Genomic DNA, 14,458 nt, shown 5'->3' on the forward strand with positions numbered 1-14,458 from the left:
GCTGTCCTGGATGGAGTTATGCTTGACGAATCTAGCTGAATGGAGAAGTTGTGATGAAGTGTTGGGTTGGCCGAGACCACAAGCAGTTCTGTCTTTGCATGGTTGAGTTGAAGGTGGTGGTCCTTCATCCATCATGAAATCTCTGTCCGGCAGGCTAAGATGTGAGCAGCAATAGTCAGATCATCTGGAATGAGAGGTAGAGTTGTGTCATCAGCATAGCAGTGATAGGAAAAACCATGATTCTGAATGACGGATCCTAGTAATGACATGTAGATGGAGAAGAAAAGCGGTCCAAGCACCGAGCCCTGAGGCACTCCAGTATCTAGATGATGTGACTTAGACACCTCACTCCTCCAAGACACCCTGAAGGACTTACCTGAGAGGAAGTTCCTGAGATGCCCTTCATCATGAGGGTTGACAGGAGGATCTGGTGGTTTACTGTGTCAAAAGCAGCAGACAGATTACAGCAAGATGAGTACGGATGATTTGAGAGCTGCTCTTGCCAGTCTCAGAGCTTCAATAACCAAGAGTATCAGTCTCAATAGAGTGTCTGCTTTTGAAGCCACTGGTTGTTGTAAAGGAGGTTGTTCTGAGTAAGAAAGTTAGACACTTGGTTGAACACGACTCGTTCAAGTGTCTTGGCAATGAATGGAATTGGGGATAAGATAAAGTGGACAGGTAGTAAGCTGATTGGAGAGTATGAGCTTGGAGATGCCAGCCTCTGAAAGTGGAGAGGAGAGGATATATGTGTTAGCTTGGATTGTGGAAAATTGGCCTCTGATGGTTATTGCTTTATTTATGAAGAATGTAGCAAATTGTCAGCTGTTAGGGTTGATGAAGGACGGGGAGGAGGAGGACTAAAAAAAGCATGCAATAGTCAAAGGAATTGTTAATTTTGATGTCATTTTGCAGTAAAGACATTTGCAGAGAAGGAAGAGAGGAGTGACTGATCCAAACCAAGGTCAGTGGGATATTTGGTCTGTGCCACTTCCTCTCTGCAGCCTTGAGTTTAATGTTGTTTTGTTGTAACTTTTATTATGTTAATAATTTTTGGATTACTGTGCATCACCTACGACAATGGAAAATCAAACCTGTAAAAATCAAGTTACTGTAATGTATTTGCACCAAAAAATTACAAGGATTTATGCTGATATCGTCCAAAATCACACTTTGCCAGGGGTGTTTCCAAACTTTTGGAGGGCAGTGTAATCTTGAATTTGTGTATTACTTTTTTCTTCATTCATTATTTTCTGCATTTTAACTTTTATCTATTCTTTCATTTATTTTTCATGCATGTTTATATTTATTTATTTATGTTTTTTTATTTATTATATTTTATATTTACATATTTGACAGTGGCCTAAAATGATGACTGAATAAATATTTGACTATTAGAGGGGATTCATGATGACTTAAAATGGTTTAAAATAAGACAAAACAAAATGTAAATGAGCTAAAACAGTTAAAAATCAAAATACATATATAAGATGTTTATATTTAGATGAAAAGATTATGACGAACATTTCTTTAGATACAATAATGTCACTGATGAGATCAGGAGCTCGTATTCAGAAAGTAAATGGTTGTAAATTGCTGTCATAAGGTGGCGCTCTTGTCTAAGTGCAGATTGAAGTTTGAGGAGAACAAAGCTGGCACAAATCTGAAGTCAGAAAAAATGTGAAACGTGCTGAGAGACGCTTCAGATTTCATCAGCTTAAAACTTTTGTAAAATCTGGCAAGAAACCTTCTGGAGTCAGACAGAAGAACTGCCTCCAAATCAGAATCGCAGTCGAAACTTTGATTCCTGTTGAGTGTAAGCTGATGTGAGTTTGGGTGGAGGAGCGCAGGGTGACGTCAGACAGCTGCTCGCATTCATCTCGCAGCTCACGTGAACCTCTCTCAGACGGAGGGGCTTTCCAGAATTCCTCAGTTGGAGTCGGACAGATTCTGTGCTGGACAGAAGAACAGAGACGGGGCGACTGTCAAATATCACTGTTGTGGCTGGTTGCTGGGGAATTGCTATATGGTTGCTAGGGTGTTCTGAGTGTTTTTGCAGTCAGATGACCTAGTAAAGTAAGAGCACAGTCTCACCCACCCTGACCGTGAAGCAGCAGTAACACAGAAACCCACAAACAGCTGGAACAAATAAATGCAGAGGAGTGATGAACAGGTTTCAGTGAGTATTTCACATCGAAAGAGAAACACACTGCAAAACAAGAGATTCTTAAATCAAGATGCATTTACTGGAGAAGTAATGACTGAAGATATTAAGTCTTGTTTAGTGAAAAATGCATCAGAACGAAGTGCTTGAAACAAGAATATCTGCCATTATGGTAATCAAAATAATCTTGTTTTCCCTTTGAATTAAGTTTGGCAGATGTTTGTTCTTGTTCATTTTTATCATTTTCTCAAAAAACAAGACTTAATATCTTCAGTCACTTTGCTTCTCCAGTAAATGCATCTTGATTTATGAATGTTTAGATATTTTTGCTAGAAAACAAGACAAGGAAGAAAGTCATTTTGACCGCCGGACGTTCAGTCGTTGAAAGCGTTCCGGGTCGTTTAGTACAAACACACTGGAATGATTCCCGACTCCTGACGAGATGCTCGACTTCATGTTTTTCACATCTTAAGCATTTTGATTTCTGCGGTAATGCCAAAATCACCAGATTCCAGTGTACTAAAGATGCAGAGAAGTGGCGTTATTTCCCATCATGCACTTCCTGAGGCCAGTAACGCTTTTGGAATTCATGTTTTTGATTATGAGAGCGAAAGCACCGCCTGTGAGCGACCGGCCTCTTCATAAAACATCCAAAACCTGCTCAGAAACAGTCTAATGACAGACGTTTACAAGTATGAAACTCGAGCCGCCGACACTGTGTGTGTCCATGAAATCACTACAGACACGACTGAACATGCTGGTCTGTAGATGAGAACACGCTGCTTTGTTTGTAAACACACATTAGGCTCCTTCTTGGCTGTTCTTTCAAGTTGCCATGACATCAAAATTAATAGTTCTTATTTTTTATGGAATATTGCAGTGTTTATTCTAAATGATTTATCAGTGTTTTAAATTCATGTTCCTGGTAATCCTGAATCAGAATATCTTCTCCTCCCTCTTGCAGCATCTCTGATGACGAAGGTGGGGCAACCTGTCACACACATGAGATCCACCAATAGCAAACCTCAACCATCCAATCAATTCCACACAGACAAAATCAAGCCCCGCCCTACATTTGTTCTTGTTTGAGAAGCGTTTCACTTAGATATACGGCACAATAGGGGAGAAAAGACTAGCGCAACTTCCGTTTCATGTCGACTTTAAGCTCTTATGTTTTTACAATCATCAGGTGTCGGTGATGTTGGGTTTCTTACTGTCAGTCCAACAGCATGTGACGCGTCTCCAAATGTGTCTGGAGCCAACAGTGACACACGCTTAGAAAAATGCTGCCTGCGGCTGCTGTGTGTGTGTGTTTACTGTGGCATTAATCTTTACCACTGAGGGGCTTTTGTCAGACGACAGGAAAACAAGATTCTGCAGCTGTGAACATCCGCCGTCTGTCGCCCTCTGCATCTGTCTGCCTGTCGTTGTGCTGTTGATGGATCGAACACACAGATCTGATTGGATGACATCATCTGAGGGTCGTTATTTGTCTTGGGTAATGTGTGATGGGCGAGTCAGTATGAGTCAGCGAGTGAATGACCTCAAACATCAGAGACACGTTACGCTCTGGTTCTAGAGTCGTGATCAAATGAGGAGCGCCGTCGATTCATCACCTGCTGTATGCTGATGTCAGACGCTCTAATCAGGCTGAATGACCACAATTAAACTTGTAGGCGCACAGATTTATATCAGGCTACGTCTACATTAATCTGAATGCATTTGAAAACGACCCTTTAATTTCAATACACTCTCTGTCCACACTGCACTTTTAGAAGAAAAGGTTCTATATAGAGCCTTAAAGGGTTCGTCAGGCGCTTCATTTGTAGAACCTTAAAGGGTTCGTCAGGCGCTTCATGTGTAGAACCTTAAAGGGTTCGTCAGGCGCTTCAGGCGCTTCATATGTAGAACCTTAAAGGGTTCGTCAGGCGCTTCATGTGTAGAACCTTAAAGGGTTCGTCAGGCGCTTCATGTGTAGAACCTTAAAGGGTTCATCAGGCGCTTCATGTGTAGAACCTTAAAGGTTCCGTCAGGCGCTTCATGTGTAGAACCTTAAAGGGTTCGTCAGGCGCTTCATGTGTAGAACCTTAAAGGTTCCGTCAGGCGCTTCATGTGTAGAACCTTAAAGGGTTCGTCATGCGCTTAATATGTAGTACCTTTAAGGGTTCCGTCAGGCGCTTCATGTGAAGAACCTTAAAGGGTTCGTCAGGCGCTTCATGTGTAGAACCTTAAAGGTTCCGTCAGGCGCTTCATGTGTAGAACCTTAAAGGGTTCGTCAGGCGCTTCATGTGTAGAACCTTAAAGGGTTCGTCAGGCGCTTCATGTGTAGAACCTTAAAGGGTTCATCAGGCGCTTCATGTGTAGAACCTTAAAGGGTTCCGTCAGGCGCTTCATGTGTAGAACCTTAAAGGGTTCGTCAGGCGCTTCATGTGTAGAACCTTAAAGGTTCCGTCAGGCGCTTCATGTGTAGAACCTTAAAGGGTTCGTCAGGCGCTTCATATGTAGAACCTTAAAGGGTTCGTCAGGCGCTTCATATGTAGAACCTTAAAGGATTCGTCAGGCGCTTCATGTGAAGAACCTTAAAGGATTCGTCAGGCGCTTCATGTGAAGAACCTTAAAGGGTTCGTCAGGCGCTTCATATGTAGAACCTTAAAGGGTTCGTCAGGCGCTTCATATGTAGAACCTTAAAGGGTTCGTCAGGCGCTTTGTGTGTAGAACCATAAAGGGTTCGTCAGGCTCTTCATGTGTAGAACCTTAAAGGGTTCGTCAGGCGCTTCATGTGTAGAACCTTAAAGGGTTCCATCAGGCGCTTCATGTGTAGAACCTTAAAAGGTTCTTCAGGCGCTTCATATGTAGAACCTTAAAGGGTTCGTCAGGCGCTTCATATGTAGAACCTTAAAGGGTTCGTCAGGCGCTTTGTGTGTAGAACCATAAAGGGTTCGTCAGGCTCTTCATGTGTAGAACCTTAAAGGGTTCGTCAGGCGCTTCATGTGTAGAACCTTAAAGGGTTCCATCAGGCGCTTCATGTGTAGAACCTTAAAAGGTTCTTCAGGCGCTTCATATGTAGAACCTTAAAGGGTTCGTCAGGCGCTTCATGTGTAGAACCTTAAAAGGTTCGTCAGGCGCTTCATGTGAAGAACCTTAAAGGATTCGTCAGGCGCTTCATGTGTAGAACCTTAAAGGGTTCGTCAGGCGCTTCATATGTAGAACCTTAAAGGGTTCGTCAGGCGCTTCATATGTAGAACCTTAAAGGGTTCGTCAGGCGCTTCATGTGAAGAACCTTAAAGGGTTCGTCAGGCGCTTCATGTGTAGAACCTTAAAGGGTTCGTCAGGCGCTTCATATGTAGAACCTTAAAGGGTTCGTCAGGCGCTTCATGTGAAGAACCTTAAAGGGTTCGTCAGGCGCTTCATGTGTAGAACCTTAAAGGGTTCGTCAGGCGCTTTGTGTGTAGAACCATAAAGGGTTCGTCAGGCTCTTCATGTGTAGAACCTTAAAGGGTTCGTCAGGCGCTTCATGTGAAGAACCTTAAAGGGTTCGTCAGGTGCTTCATATGTAGAACCTTAAAGGGTTCGTCAGGCGCTTCATGTGAAGAACCTTAAAGGGTTCGTCAGGCGCTTCATGTGTAGAACCTTAAAGGGTTCGTCAGGCGCTTCATGTGAAGAACCTTAAAGGGTTCGTCAGGCGCTTCATGTGAAGAACCTTAAAGGGTTCGTCAGGCGCTTCATGTGAAGAACCTTAAAGAGTTCGTCAGGTGCTTCATGTGAAGAACCTTAAAGGATTCGTCAGGCGCTTCATGTGTAGAACCTTAAAGGATTTGTCAGGCGCTTCATGTGTAGAACCTTAAAGGGTTCGTCAGGCGCTTCATGTGTAGAACCTTAAAGGGTTCGTCAGGCGCTTCATATGTAGAACCTTAAAGGGTTCGTCAGGCGCTTCATATGTAGAACCTTAAAGGGTTCGTCAGGCGCTTCATATGTAGAACCTTAAAGGGTTCGTCAGGCGCTTCATGTGAAGAACCTTAAAGGGTTCGTCAGGTGCTTCATGTGAAGAACCTTAAAGGATTCGTCAGGCGCTTCATGTGTAGAACCTTAAAGGGTTCGTCAGGCGCTTCATGTGTAGAACCTTAAAGGGTTCGTCAGGCGCTTCATGTGTAGAACCTTAAAGGGTTCGTCAGGCGCTTCATATGTAGAACCTTAAAGGGTTCGTCAGGCGCTTCATGTGTAGAACCTTAAAGGGTTCGTCAGGCGCTTCATGTGTAGAACCTTAAAGGGTTCGTCAGGCGCTTCATATGTAGAACCTTAAAGGGTTCGTCAGGCGCTTCATATGTAGAACCTTAAAGGGTTCGTCAGGCGCTTCATATGTAGAACCTTAAAGGGTTCTGTCGGGCGCTTCATGTGTAGAATCTTAAAGGATTCGTCAGGCGCTTCATGTGTAGAACCTTAAAGGGTTCGTCAGACGCTTCATGTGTAGAACCTTAAAGGGTTCGTCAGACGCTTCATATGTAGAACCTTAAAGGGTTCAGTCGGGCGCTTCATATGTAGAACCTTAAAGGGTTCTGTCGGGCGCTTCATGTGTAGAATCTTAAAGGGTTCGTCAGGCGCTTCATATGTAGAACCTTAAAGGGTTCGTCAGACGCTTCATATGTAGAACCTTAAAGGGTTCGTCAGGCGCTTCATATGTAGAACCTTAAAGGGTTCGTCAGGCGCTTCATATGTAGAACCTTAAAGGGTTCCGTCAGACGCTTCATATGTAGAACCTTAAAGGGTTCTGTCGGGCGCTTCATGTGTAGAACCTTAAAGGGTTCGTCAGGCGCTTCATATGTAGAACCTTAAAGGGTTCTGTCGGGCGCTTCATATGTAGAACCTTTTTTGATATGAGCTATGTGAGGAAGAATATTTGTGATCATCAAATCTCTTAAGGACATTTGATTGAGTTTTGGTTGATTTAACAGCATGTCTGTGTTCGGCATCACATCTGAACAGACTCGAACAAACATTACTAGCGTGTGTCAGCACACATGTGAGTGCATGTATGCATGTTTATGTGTGCGTGTGTGTTGGTCTAGCCAAGTGACCCATGTCGACCCAAAACACAAGAGTTTTCCAAACCGTAGATGGTGAAAAATGTGAAGGGAGGTCGTTAGTGTTTTCCTGTGTGTCAAAGGAGAGAAATGAACCTCAGAGGGCTGAAACATCCAAACAACAGAAGCGTGCTGGACGATCATGAACGTCTCTGTAACACCAAACAGCCTGTGATCGACCAAACACATTCTCATCTCTGTTTGTAGATATTTGCCTCTGATGCTGATGCATTCAAGTCCTCCTGAGAAGTCCTAATAATGATTTTAGGTGTACTGGTAACTGATTCTCTTTGCATTAATTCTGATCTTTATTTATTTGTCTTTGACAGGGGTGCTGCACAACACAGCAATACATCACAATTCACACAGCAGATGCTCTACATAATAATAGCTCATGTGCAACCCATGAATCCAACAGCTGGTTTAATGTACAATTCGATTGATTAAAGTCAGCTGTGTGCAACTGTGCCGTTGAACCTCACAAAGATTTAACAAGCACAATTCACCTGATCAAAGAGAGTTTTAATGAGAGAATAAAAAAGAGATACTTATATATTGAGTCTATCAGTCAGGAAAAGGTTACACAGACGATTCCAAGACTCTGGATCTGAACAGACCAACAGTGAGAGCCATAATGTCGGAGCAAAGAACTCTTGGAACGGTGGTTAAACTCCCCAGGAGCGGCCGGCCTGCCAAGGTTTCTCCAGAGGCGCAGCCTAAAATCATCCAGACCATCACAAAAGATCGTCCAAAGAACTGCAGGCTCCTCACAGCTCAGCGTTTGTGGTGCCACAATCAGAAAGAACACCAAGAAGAACACAAACGTTTGTCTATTATTTGCCAAGAAGCACCAATTTGATTCCAAGTGCTTTGGGAAGGTGTTCAGTGGAGCTGAAGCTGTTTGCTTCAAGAGCTGGAAGACTTGAATGCTGCTCAATATCAGATGATGAAGATGAAGCAAAGCTGGATGATGTGAAACACAAGAGCATGTCTGTATGAGAACGGTAGTAAACAAGCACAAAGACCAGTGTTCAATCCTGAAACTTGACTACTATTGAATTTCCTTCGGGATTAATAAAGTATTAATCGAATAGAATCAATACCCGTGATTAATGACTCACTATACACTTTTAAAATTAAAGGTGCCAAAAAAGGTTTTTACAATGAAGACATAGAGGAACCATGTTTTTGTTCCTTTTAAAAATAAATGTTTTTTATTGGCATTTATGGTTCCATGAAGAACCTTTAACATCAACGGAACCTTTTCATTCCACACAAGGTTTTTCCTTGTGGTAAAAAGTTCTTTCACTCTTAAAAATAAAGTTTCCAAAAGGGTTTTTAGCAATGATGCCATAGAGGAACCGTTTTAAGTTCCCAAAGAAAGAGTGAACAGTTTTGAAAAGAAACACTTTATTCTTGGTGAATCTTGGTGTGACAAAATTTTTAATGATCTAAATAACGCTTTTCTATGGAAGCTTGTTTCCACCACCAAATAAATATAAAAAAGGTATAACTGCGACTTTTTATAAAGTCAGAATTGTGAGATATAAAGTCAGATTTGCAAGATATAAAGACAGAATTGCAAGATATAAAGTCAGAATTGTGAGTAATGAAGTCAGAATTGTGATAAAAATTTAGAATTGCGAGATATAAAGTCAGAATTGTGAGATATAAAGTCAGAATTGTGAGATATAAAGACAGAAATGCGAGATATAGTCAGAATTGTGAGTAATGAAGTCAGAATTGTGAGGTATAAAGTCAGAATTGCGAGATATAGTCAGAATTGTGAGTAGTGAAGTCCGAATTGTGATAAAAATTTAGAATTGCGAGATATAAAGTCAGAATTGTGAGATATAAAGACAGAATTGCGAGATATAGTCAGAATTGTGAGTAATGAAGTCAGAATTGTGAGGTATAAAGTCAGAATTGCGAGATATAGTCAGAATTGTGAGTAGTGAAGTCCGAATTGTGATAAAAATTTAGAATTGCGAGATATAAAGTCAGAATTGTGAGTAATGAAGTCAGAATTGTGAGATATAAAGACAGAATTGCGAGATATAGTCAGAATTGTGAGTAATGAAGTCAGAATTGTGATAAAAATTTAGAATTGTGAGATATAAAGTCAGAATTGTGACATATAAAGTCAGGATTGCGAGATATAGTCAGAATTGTGAGTAATGAAGTCAGAATTATGATATAAAGTCAGAATTGTGATATAAAGTCAGCATTGCGAGATATAGTCAGAATTGCGAGATATAAAGTCAGAATTGTGAGATATAAAGTCAGAATTGCGAGTTATAAAGACAGAATTGCGAGATATAGTCAGAATTGTGAGATATAAAGACAGAATTGCGAGATATAAAGACAGAATTGCAAGATATAAAGACAGAATTGCGAGATATAGTCAGAATTGTGAGTAATGAAGACAGAATTGCGAGATATAGTCAGAATTGTGAGTAATGAAGACAGAATTGCGAGATATAAAGACAGAATTGTGAGATATAAAGACAGAATTGCGAGATATAAAGACAGAATTGCGAGATATAAAGTCAGAATTGCGAGATATAAAGTCAGAATTGCGAGATATAAAGACAGAATTGCAAGATATAAAGACAGAATTGCGAGATATAGTCAGAATTGTGAGTAATGAAGACAGAATTGTGAGATATAAAGTCAGAATTGTGAGATATAGTCAGAATTGTGAGATATAGTCAGAATTGTGAGATATAAAGTCAGAATTGTGAGATATAAAGACAGAATTGCGAGATATAAAGACAGAATTGCGAGATATAGTCAGAATTGTGAGATATAAAGTCAGAATTGTGAGATATAAAGACAGAATTGCGAGATATAGTCAGAATTGTGAGTAATGAAGTCAGAATTGTGAGGTATAAAGTCAGAATTGCGAGATATAAAGACAGAATTGTGTGATATAAAGTCAGAATTGCGAGATATAGTCAGAATTGTGAGATATAAAGTCAGAATTGCGAGATATAGTCAGAATTGTGAGATATAAAGTCAGAATTGTGAGATATAAAGACAGAATTGCGAGATATAGTCAGAATTGTGAGTAATGAAGTCAGAATTGTGAGGTATAAAGTCAGAATTGCGAGATATAAAGACAGAATTGTGTGATATAAAGTCAGAATTGCGAGATATAGTCAGAATTGCGAGATATAGTCAGAATTGTGAGATATAAAGACAGAATTGCGAGATATAGTCAGAATTGTGAGTAATGAAGTCAGAATTGTGAGGTATAAAGTCAGAATTGCGAGATATAAAGACAGAATTGTGTGATATAAAGTCAGAATTGCGAGATATAGTCAGAATTGTGAGATATAAAGTCAGAATTGTGAGATATAAAGACAGAATTGCGAGATATAGTCAGAATTGTGAGTAATGAAGTCAGAATTGTGAGGTATAAAGTCAGAATTGCGAGATATAAAGACAGAATTGTGTGATATAAAGACAGAATTGCGAGATATAGTCAGAATTGTGAGTAATGAAGTCAGAATTGTGAGGTATAAAGTCAGAATTGCGAGATATAAAGACAGAATTGTGTGATATAAAGTCAGAATTGCGAGATATAGTCAGAATTGCGAGATATAAAGTCAGAATTGCGAGATATAGTCAGAATTGTGAGATATAAAGTCAGAATTGTGAGATATAAAGACAGAATTGCGAGATATAGTCAGAATTGTGAGTAATGAAGTCAGAATTGTGAGGTATAAAGTCAGAATTGCGAGATATAAAGACAGAATTGTGTGATATAAAGTCAGAATTGCGAGATATAGTCAGAATTGTGAGATATAAAGTCAGAATTGTGTGATATAAAGACAGAATTGTGTGATATAAAGTCAGAATTGCGAGATATAGTCAGAATTGTGAGTAATGAAGTCAGAATTGCGAGATATAAAGTCAGAATTGCGAGATTTAAAGTCAGAATTGCGAGATATAAAGTCAGAATTGCGAGATATAGTCAGAATTGTGAGATATAAAGTCAGAATTGTGTGATATAAAGTCAGAATTGCGAGATATAGTCAGAATTGTGAGTAATGAAGTCAGAATTGCGAGATATAAAGTCAGAATTGCGAGATTTAAAGTCAGAATTGCGAGATATAGTCAGAATTGTGAGTAATGAAGTCAGAATTGTGAGTAATGAAGTCAGAATTGCGAGATATAAAGACAGAATTGCGAGATTTAAAGTCAGAATTGCGAGATATGAAGTCAGAATTGTGAGATATAAAGACAGAATTGCGAGATTTAAAGTCAGAATTGCGAGATATAAAGACAGAATTGCGAGATTTAAAGTCAGAATTGCGAGATATAAAGTCAGAATTGCGAGATATAGTCAGAGTTGCGAGATATAAAGTCAGAATTGCGAGATATAAAGACAGAATTGCGAGATATAAAGTCAGAATTGCGAGATATAGTCAGAATTGCGAGATATAAAGTCAGAATTGTGAGATATAAAGACAGAATTGCGAGATTTAAAGTCAGAATTGTGAGTAATGAAGTCAGAATTGCGAGATATAAAGACAGAATTGCGAGATTTAAAGTCAGAATTGCGAGATATAAAGACAGAATTGCGAGATTTAAAGTCAGAATTGCGAGATATAAAGTCAGAATTGCGAGATATAAAGTCAGAATTGCGAGATATAAAGACAGAATTGCGAGATTTAAAGTCAGAATTGCGAGATATAAAGTCAGAATTGCGAGATATAGTCAGAATTGCGAGATATAAAGTCAGAATTGCGAGATATAGTCAGAATTGTGAGTAATGAAGTCAGAATTGCGTGATATAAAGTCAGAACTGTGAGATATAAACTTGCAATTCTGAGAAAAAAGAAAAGTAAAAAGAAAAAAAGTATTTTTTCCTCAGAATTGGACTTTATTTCTCACAACTGTGTGTTTATATCTTGCAATTTTTATTAAAAAAAAGTCAGAATTGTGAGATAAAAAGTTGCAATTACCTATTTTGTCCCTTATTTTTATTGGTGGAAACCCGCTTCCATACTTTTCCACTTTAAAGAAACTTTTGTGCTATAAAAAGGTTCCATGGATATTCATGAAATCATTGATGCTAATAAAAAAAACTTTATTTTTAATGATGTATGAACTTTTTTGTGCAATGGAAAAGTTTAGAATTTAAAAATAAAGGTTCCAAAACACAGGGTTTTCACAGTGATGAAGAACAATTTTTGGTTCCCTAAAGTGAACAGTTCCTAAAGTAACGATTTTTCTCTAAATGCGAAGAACATTTCAATAATCTTAAGAACCTTTTTTCCATTATAAAAAACCTTTTGTACAATGGAAAGGTTCAACGGAATCCATCAATGCCAATAATGGAAACACTGAAACAAGATTACCCACTCAGAATACCTTGGCAACTGCATAGCAACACCCTGGCAACACCTGAGCATCATTTGAGCGCCGTCTGCGGTTTCAAAGGTAAAAAGCCAGTTGAAATCTTCTAATCTCTGTGTGCGGTTGTGCAGGCGGCGCTACATGAACCTGAATGCTCTGTGATATCAAAGCAATCTAGACGTGATTAATGATGATTGATTCTGTGAGATTTCAGATACTCCTCCCATATCGTTGATCGTCTGGGAGTCAGAGCGCTCGATTCCTGGAGTCCAAGACCACGGGAAATGAAAGGAGACACACTCGCTCCTGAGCCAAAGCAAATAAACAGTGTGAGAAAGTTTGAGTAAGACGCTTTCGCACAGGCACACGCACCCCCCCGTCCCTCCATCCGTCTGCGATCCACACGAGGCCGGGAACAGGAACAGGAATGGGATGCTGTTATTGGGTCACGTGCAGTGAGAGAGAGGACTGAATTCCTGAAAAGTAGGTCAGTATATTGCAGCATCTGTTTAAGCCATAGCGCCGAGCCTTAGAGAAAGTAAACACAGAAGAATGAGCAGAAACACTGTTGATCAGCCTCGAACCCCACAGCCGACAGGACCCTGAGACACGCCGACGGCCGCGGGAATCCTGCTGAACTGTGACGTTAAGATAGCTAATGCACAACACAACGAACGCCACTCACGAGCCATTTAACCCCAGTACACTGGCCATCAAAGTTTGGGAGAATTACGATTTTTTTTTAAAGAAAGTCTCTCTTCTGCTCACCTAAGCTGCATTTATTTGATCACGAATACAGTAAAAACAGTGATATATTTTTATAATTTAAAACAGCTGTTTTATTTGTCAATATATTGTAAAGTGTAATTTATATCATGTGATCAAAGCTGAATTTTCAGCATCATTACTCCAGTCTTCAGTGTCACATGATCCTTCAGAAATCATTATAATATGATGATTTGATGCTCAACAAACATTTATGATTTTTATCAATGTTGAAATCAGTTTCAGACTTCTGTGGAAGCCGTGATTCACTACCATTCAAAAGTTTGGGGTAAGTGAGACCTTAAATAGAGATTTATAGTTTTATTCAACAAGGATGCATTAAAGTGACATTTAAAATGTTACAAGAGATTGCTTTTTAAATAAATGCTGTTCTTTTGAACTTTCTATTCAAGACTGGAGTAATGATGCTGAAAATTCAGCTTTGATAACAGGAATAAATTACACTTTACTATATATTCACACAGAAAACAGCTGTTTTAACTTGTAATAATACACACTCACTGAAAATTAAAAAGCAGTGTCAAGTGCACACAACTATATTAAGTAATTTGTACAAATAACAAAGTAAATTCAAGTAAAACTGACAAAATTTCTTTAATTAAAAACAAATAATTTGAATTTGTCACTGTTACATAATATTTATATGTGCAGTGTTATATTTATAAAAGTTTATTATGTAAGGTGAAGAAGTTTATTGATTTAATTATATTAAATTAACTATTTGCTCTAAAAAATAAACAACTCAGCATAAACAACTCGTGAACCAGAAGTTGCAAACGACTGTTCTCCAGTGTTGTAACGTATTTCCAAGTGAAACGGAATATTGAATAGTGGGCGAGTTTTACTTTAGCGCTCCTCCTCTCCATCTCTCGCTCATAGCAGACTAACGGTTGCAGGGGAGTGGTTTAAGCGTTTTCAACCCAAACCGTCAAACTGACGTCATCAGAGAAGGAACGCTATTCCAGACCGGAAGTAACTTTTCAGATTTTGATTAAAGATTACCGCGACAAACATTTTTTTTCTGTGTATTAACTTGCACGGATTAATTGTTCACCACAAGATTAGT

The sequence above is a fragment of the Chanodichthys erythropterus genome, chromosome 7 (genome assembly GCF_024489055.1).
Source record: "Chanodichthys erythropterus isolate Z2021 chromosome 7, ASM2448905v1, whole genome shotgun sequence".
Lineage (NCBI taxonomy): Eukaryota > Metazoa > Chordata > Actinopteri > Cypriniformes > Xenocyprididae > Chanodichthys > Chanodichthys erythropterus.